This window comes from Eupeodes corollae, chromosome 1 (assembly GCF_945859685.1).
Source record: "Eupeodes corollae chromosome 1, idEupCoro1.1, whole genome shotgun sequence".
Classification (NCBI taxonomy): domain Eukaryota; kingdom Metazoa; phylum Arthropoda; class Insecta; order Diptera; family Syrphidae; genus Eupeodes; species Eupeodes corollae.
Window position 1 is genome coordinate 245861178 of NC_079147.1, and position 8241 is coordinate 245869418.

Below are 8241 nucleotides of genomic sequence, written 5' to 3' on the forward strand. Positions count from 1 at the left end.
CATTTTTCCACGCAATATTTATTGTAGTTTAGGCTTTTTTTAGTTTCTCGGTTAGATGTTTTTCCATACTGTTATTCTTGGTCATAGTAATCCCTAAATAATTGTATTCCTTGACTACTTCTATTCTTTCATTGTTGAATGACCACTGTTCTTGTCCGCTTGCTCTACCTCCACCTTTGCGAAAAACCATCACCTTCGACTTCTCTAGATTAACAACTAGTCTCCAAGTTGTGCAATACACACCAAGTTTATTTATCATAAGCTGTAGTGACTCTGGTGTATTAGCAAACAACACTATATCATCTGCGAAAAGGAGAGCCTTGATGAGAGTCCCAGCGTATTCTACTCCTCCCGGCAAATAATCGGTGATATCGTCGATAAAAAGTGCAAATAAACTTGGACTTAAAATGCAACCTTGCCTTACACCTGTCTTCGTTTCAAACCACTGAGAAATATGTTCGCCATCCCACACTGCTGCTTTTGTTTCTAGATACAGGTTCTGCAGTACACGTCCGAATTTGTATGTCATTCCCAATCTGTACATCTTGTACATCAGTGCATTGCGGTCTATCGTGTCGAAGGCTGCTTTGAAATCGACAAAAAAGACATACAGCTTCTTATTTCTGTCCAAAAAGAAGTCAGCGACACTTCGAAGTACAAAAATGTTGTCAACAGTAGAATACCCTTGTCTGAAACCTGCTTGAAATTCTTTCAACAGTTTGTATGAATCAATCCACAATCTAAGTCTACTATGCAAAACTGAAGTGAATATTTTGTAGGACGCATTCAAGAAGGAAATCCCTCTATAATTTGCAGGGTCTAGTGTATTGCCTTTTTTGTGGATGGGAAAAATAAGTGCTTCCTTGAATTCTTTCGGTATAACTCCAGTATCCATGATTATATTATACATGTCCGTTAATCGGTTTATCAACATGTCCGATCCATATTTATAGAATTCGGAAGGTATTCTATCTGCTCCAGCTGCCTTGCCGTCCTTGAGACGTTTTAGGGCTGCACAAACCTCATCCTTCTCGATTGCTGATTCCAATATTTCATTGCTAAAGGCTGGTTGAGCAAATTGCACAATATCATCAGTGGTAGGCAGATGATTGAGCAGTTCACTAAAATGTACTCTTAACGTCTCACAATTCAGGTGTCTATTGATGACATGTACCTTTCCGTTTATTTTTTGAGCTTTTTGCCAAAAATCTCTCGTACTTTTACATAATGTTAAGCTTTTTGCTTCGTTTTCATAGTGAGTTACTTTCTTCTCTCTACACAACGATTTGAATGTCCGATTCAGTTGAAGGTATTTCTGTTTAGAAGATTCAAGGTTATCTCGTCTATAGTTATTAAGCCAAATATATGCTGTTTTCCTTGCCAACATACACTCAGTATCAAACCATGGCTGTTTGAATATTCCTCTTCTTTCATAGTTATTCTGCCTTGCAGCTGCTTTTTTAATGCAATCTTCGATAGCGTTCAAATTTATGTTTTCATTTATCGCCAGATACATATCTAAACGTTTTCTGTATGTATTTGATGTTAACTGTTTCCAATGTAGCTTTGGCATCAATTTTAGGCTCACGCTTTCCTCATTTCTAGTTCGTAAACTGTTATAGTGTATGACAATTGGCATGTGATCTGAAAACGGTACTTGCTCTACCTCAAAATCAGTAATAACTGAGTTCCACCTCTCTCCTGCGAGTCCATAGTCAATTACAGAACTTCCTTGTTTTCCGACAAAAGTATGTTCACCAAGTGGATCTCCATCACTTGTTCCATTGAGAATTCGGAATCCAAAAGAGTTACAAAGATCAAGTATTTGATTTCCTTTATTATTTTTTGTCTTGTCCTTGGATTGTCTCACTATATCTCTTCTTTCGTTTTCATCACCTTCTGTTGTACCCACTCGTCCATTCAGATCTCCTACTATCAGCAAATTTGAGGCGCTTGTTCCACACATAATAAATTCTTTCACCTTGTCAAAATCTGAGTCCCAATTACTGCAGTTGATATAGCAGGGTATGATACTAAAAGTTTCTCCATCTAATCTTATATCTACATAGATTGTATCGTTAAAAGTCTTAAACAAGTAATTGTAACTCTTCAATTGTTTATTTACTCCGAATATGCAACCTCCACTTGCTCTCCCTTTAGTATGACATCTTATGGCGTGGACGATTTTTAGATCAAAGTCTTGGAATTTCTTTTCATAATTGTTAAAGTTTGTTTCAGTTATAAATGTTTCGTATAAAAATATAATTTCAAATCTTCTTATAAAATCAAAAAAATCAATAAATAAACTCTTATTACTAAGACCAGAAATGTTATATGACAAAATTTTAAATTTTTGTATAGTGTTTGTAACATTAATATTTTGTACATTAAAACTTTTTTTACAATTTAACTGGCAGACGGCATTATTATTAAAACAAGTTTCTATTACCCCCAAGAGTTTGGGAAGCACTGATATTTGTAGCCAAATTATTTTCACCACCTGGAACGTACCCACTGCAGCTGCCACTGCCATCAATTATTTGACGTAACAATGACGTTCCGCATTCGCCGTCACACATCAAATTGTTTTGGTTGTCAAAATAAAATGCTTTATTATCAACAATTAATGATTGTCCGTGGAAACGTGTTTTTATAAATTTATTTTTGCGCAGGATTTCTGTTTTTAAATTGTTTAGCTTTTTTCTTCTTGCTCGAGTGGTGGCCGGTAGATCCCGATGTAAATAAATACCAGTGTTTCGTAGTGTCGATGAAACTTTTAAAAGTCGTCCAACATCTTCGCTTTTGTGCATTTTGACGATTACATTTGCTTTGTTGTTATTTCTGGACCTCAATACTCTCGTTGCAGCAACTATGTTATCATTTGTTTGCAACAAATTAAGGCAACATTCTTTTGCCCGTTCACCAGCATCCTCTCCATTTTGTATGGGAAGGTGAACAAAGATATTGTTTTCGTTGGCCTTGGTCTGTAGCATTTCAACCTGGCGCTCCAATAAACTGCAACGTGAATCAAATTGCTTAACCTGCGCTTGCAAGTCCTCATTCCTTTTTTGTAGCTTTTGGAGTTCCGTACAAATAATATCAAAATCTGCTTTGTTTGGCATGTCTTTAAGTTTGACGTCCAGCATATTAGACAACGTTTCTTCCATTAACAATTTGAGGTCTGTTACCGCCATTGTCCCAACTGCGAATCCTTTACATATCCCCGATCCACTGTTCCCAGGTGAATCTGGAGCAAGTTCCTTATGCGGTCTCTTCTGTGATTGCGTGAAATTGCTCGATCTTTGTACTGACGATGGAGGTGTACGGTTCATCTTGCTTGCGATTCGCATTCGAGTATGTATATGTATATTGTTTTACCTTGCGTAGCCGATGTTGAAACTTTGTACACATAAAACTAGTGAAATTAAGTAGACTCACCAAAATTTCAATTGATTTTGTATGACCTGCTAGTGATAGTATCTTAGCACACAATTTAATAATTTTAGAAAAGTTTAAACAGTACTATTTTATTTAAATTATCAGAGCGACGGTATATATTGTTCTACACTTTAACGCACCAGAGTTGCCAGTTTCATTTTATTGATTTTTTATAAAAAATTACTGAATGTCGAAAACAATATTTACTGAATGTTCACAACAATACTTTTTAAAAGCTTAAATTAGTTTAAAGCCAATATTGAGTATTTGAGTCAAAAATAAATTTTTACCAAAAACCACCCACTAAATTATGTTGAGAACCCTTTCTGCAACTTTTTGCATTATTCTGTACAACAACATTTATTTGTAGTCGATATCCCTACTGGTTATTGAGCTATGGACGACGAGAAAAACGTCGCGAACGTACATACATCTCTCTAAAAATCTTTTATTTCGACTCTAGGGACCTTACAATAACTTTCTATGTCAAAAAAAAACTGTCAAGTTTATGATTGACCTTCTAAATAATGAAGAACGAAATTCAATAAAAAGCTTGCCAATATTTGTGTGTTTTTAAGTCTTAACAGCACCAGGGTGACTTAAAAAAAATTTTTCAACTAACAGCAAAAAGAATAATTTAAAAGATTTCAAAGATGTTGGCTCTCCAGCTATCGCAATTTATTAGATTCTCCTCTACAAGACGTTTTGTTTAGGTTGAAGTGAATATACCTTACATTTGTTTCTAACTAAACAGAGCTACCATATTCTTTAGGAGTATAGCAGCTATGTCGAACCTAGATGTTAAATTTAGACTTCAGTTCAAATAGACTCGAGTTTAAAATATGACTTTGAATATAGAGCAATATGTTTAATTTTTGAAAAGATATTCGAGTTAAAAATCAATTTTTACAAAATTTTAGTATGCAGTCTTTTTTTAAGTTTTTCAGACTCTTTTATTGTTTACATATATTTGACGATCATTTTTTTGGATTTGAAACAAAATATTAATTTTTTGTTTCAAAATTCGTTATCTCAAAATTGGGTAATTTTTTTTAACGACAATCAAATCAAATAAGCTTTCAATAACTGTATATTAAATGTTATTTAAATTAAATTCTTAAACAATAATTTAAAAATCTCACTCAAACGGTTTTTTTATAAAAAAAATATATTTAAATATATAAAGACACACATATGTTAAAGGTATATTTTTAAATTTAAACTTATTTGGTATCACGTCACGTCACATTATAAAATATAATATTTATTGCAAGTCGCTAGCGTTATTAATTCGTGAGATATTTGGGGTTAAATAAAATGTTCATTTTTTTAAAAGTTGGTATATAGTAAAAAAAAGAACCATCCACTTAATTTTGTTGAAAGTAATTTTTGCATCTAACGATGCTATTATCTAAAAAACAAGATTTATTCGAAGTCGATATCTCTACTGGTCCTTGGGATATGGACGACGAAAAATAGTATCCCGAAAAAAATCTTTGATTAAGATTCTAGGGAACGTCGAGAAGTGTACAAATTTTCAATTTGTCAAATTGAACCGATTATAATGACTTTCAATGGTAAGTTAAAAAACATGAAACACAATTTTTATCATTTGCTATGAACTAAACTCAATTTGAAGTTTCTGACAATTAAGATTTTCCGCAGATCGTTTTCCATATACTGATCTTTTTACCTCTCTGCGTTTCTTTAGCTTAAACGATTTTTTTGGCAATTACATAACATTCTAAAAATCTATTAAAAATTATTTAATTTAAAGCATGAGTACATTTTTTTTTAGTGTTCCATACTTCTTCGATTGATTTTAAAGACTTCTCAGAATCTATTGAGTTTTAGAAGATTAATTTTTTAACCTAAATACATTTTCTCCACTTTTTTGATTTTAGTTCGCATCAAATTTGAATGCAAAATGTACCTTTCAATTAATACTTTACATCTTAAAATGTAGTATGGGTATTTTATACTATATCCATTATTTCAACTTAATCTTTCTGAATCTTGATTTCAACTTACAAAACCCTCACTTTTAAAAACTATGATAAATGAAGATATGCTTTTTTTTTGTCAAGTACAAACTTGATATCTCTTTTATAGTTCCTCACAAAGTTTTTGAAAAGAAATATATATTTTATTTGAAAAGTTTCACCAGTAGGACTGTAGTTCATGAATCATGAGGGTTACAAAGTACCACATACTTGACCAACATATGCTTTTTTATCTCTTTTCAAGTTAAACATTAAGTTACTGCAAGGGGAAATATTCTTTAGTAAGTCGTTTATATAATGTATGACGGTTACAATACTCTAAAAGAAAAACGGCATATTTTTAATAAAAATGAAATGAAAAGAAAAAAGTTTCAAAAAATGAGCCAGTTCCAAAGATAGACTTTATGTTTTAAACTTCAAGTTTTTTTGTCCTGGGAATACGAGTTCTGAATTAAGCTTTAAATGTCCATTTAAAGTAAATAAACTAACTCTATTTATATTTTTGATGACTCAAATTTGTTTTTAAGTTTAGTGTCAAGTCTCAAGTGTGTTGAAAAAAATATTTTAAGAATCGAAATATATAAACATTTAAGTACTGTCAGTGGGATCCACGATAAAAACCTTTGTGCACATTAACATTTTCTTTTTAAAGGTTAAGTATTTTGTCTCAAATGTGCCTTTCAAATTTTTTGTAGTGTAATTTCATAGAGTACATAATTTCTAATAGGCGCTTGGAAAGAACACAAATGTTTGAAATTAGTTTTTTTGTTTTTTTATTTGAATAAAAAAAGATTTGATCCTGTTTAAAATGGGATCAAAATTAGTTTTTGCTGTGAAAAATACGTTAAGTGAAACTTTTAAAACACAACATTGATACAAAATTCTCTAAAGACGAAAAGAACCTCACCAAGTTCTATGATATGTTTTCAAGTTGAGTTATTTTCGTTTGCAAAAACTAGACAAAAATAAAAAAAAATTAACATCTGACCCGAGAAGTTTCTTTGATTTAGCATCGATAATTTATCCATTTATTGAGAAAATCATTTCAAACACTGGTGCACAACTATCAGTAAATACAGAAACCATAAACCAATTCTTATAATATTTTTTTTAGATGAAGAGAACTTAACACTAAACATACCATAACGGGTCAAATGACCCATTTTAAACTTTTGCATTGAAAATGCACGTATAATTTTATTGCGTTTGCACATTTGACTTCATGACTTTTTCCATGTAATTAATGTACAGTTATAAAAATATTTTTGTTTTGTTTATTCTGAGTAATCCTTGTTGTATATACCGATATCTACCACAACGGGTCATTTGACCCGTTGAGAATTTTTTGTTTTATGAGATTATCTAGTCATATTTGTAGTCAGTAAGTTGCACATTCTTCCAAAGACTGTTGCGTAAAGTAGTTCAACGAAAATAGCTCAGAATAATTTCAAGAAAATATCAAAATTTAGATTGAAAATAGCTTTTTAGTGTAAGTAAAAGTGGCAAAAATTGAAAGTCTTGGTAAGTACCTAGCTTATATTTTATTTTGATAGCTATAGAAATACAGATCATTTTTTACCCAGAAAAATGTCGAAGCAAACAAGGCAGTACAAGTTCTTAGAACATATAAATAATATTGGCGAAGAGTTTTCAGAGATTAGTGAAGATGAATTTTCTGAAAATGAAGATATATTGGTTGCAAATAAAAATGAGTTTGATTCTACAGATACTGACGATGAAGAGGAAAATATTGTGAATGTATGTAGTGGCCGAAAAAGAATAAGATTACTCCCAAGTTCGGAAGAAAGTGAAGTAGAAATAAATGAACAAAATGTTGCGAATGATGGATCTGTTTGGCAACAAATGCAAGTAGGTGGCACACCTGGAAGAGCACCACTTCATAACATTTTCAGGAAAGAAGTAGGCCCAACAGGATATGCAAAACGCCATATAATGAAAGGTAAAGTTAGTACTGCATTTTCATTGATAATTGACCACCGTATTATGAACCATATAAGAACATGCACAATAGAAGAAGCAAAGAGAGTGTTAGGTTCTGATTGGAGTTTATCTAAAAAAAAAATTATATGCTCGAGCTGCATATGGAGCAAATAATTTGAATATTTCTTTTTTGTGGAATAACTTATGGGGGCCTAAATTTTTTTCTGAAACTATGAGCAGAAATAATTTTACCGAAATTCTTAGATTTATTCGTTTTGATAAAAAAAAGTCAGCGGAGTCAACGTTTAAACACAGATAAATTCGCTATGGTATCTGCAATTTGAAATATTTTCATTGAGAACAGCCAAAACTGTTACAAACCGGGTGAAAATATTACTATAGACGAACAGCTATTTCCAACTAAAGTACGATGTCGATTCACGCAATACATGCCTAACAAGCCGGATAAATTTGGAATCAAATTTTGGTTAGCATCGGACGTTGATAGCAAATACGTCATAAATGCACTTCCATATCTTGGAAAAGATGAATATAGGTGTATGAAATTTAGTTTTTCACACACGCAGAGGAATGAAAGTTATTGTTTTAAACTAATTGTTTTATTATCTTCTATTTATTCTATTTTACAAGTGGTTCTATAATACAATGTTTATTTATTAAGGAGTAAGTTAATTATTTTAAATTAAGAGCCACAACCAGCCTCTGCTAATTTCAAAACAAGAATGAGAGTGAACAAAAGAACAAAAAATAAAAATAAAAGAAGATTATTTAGTAGTTGACAGAAAGCGCCTGATGAGCGAGACGGCTGTATTTCATCTTTTCCGCAGGTGTTGCCAGT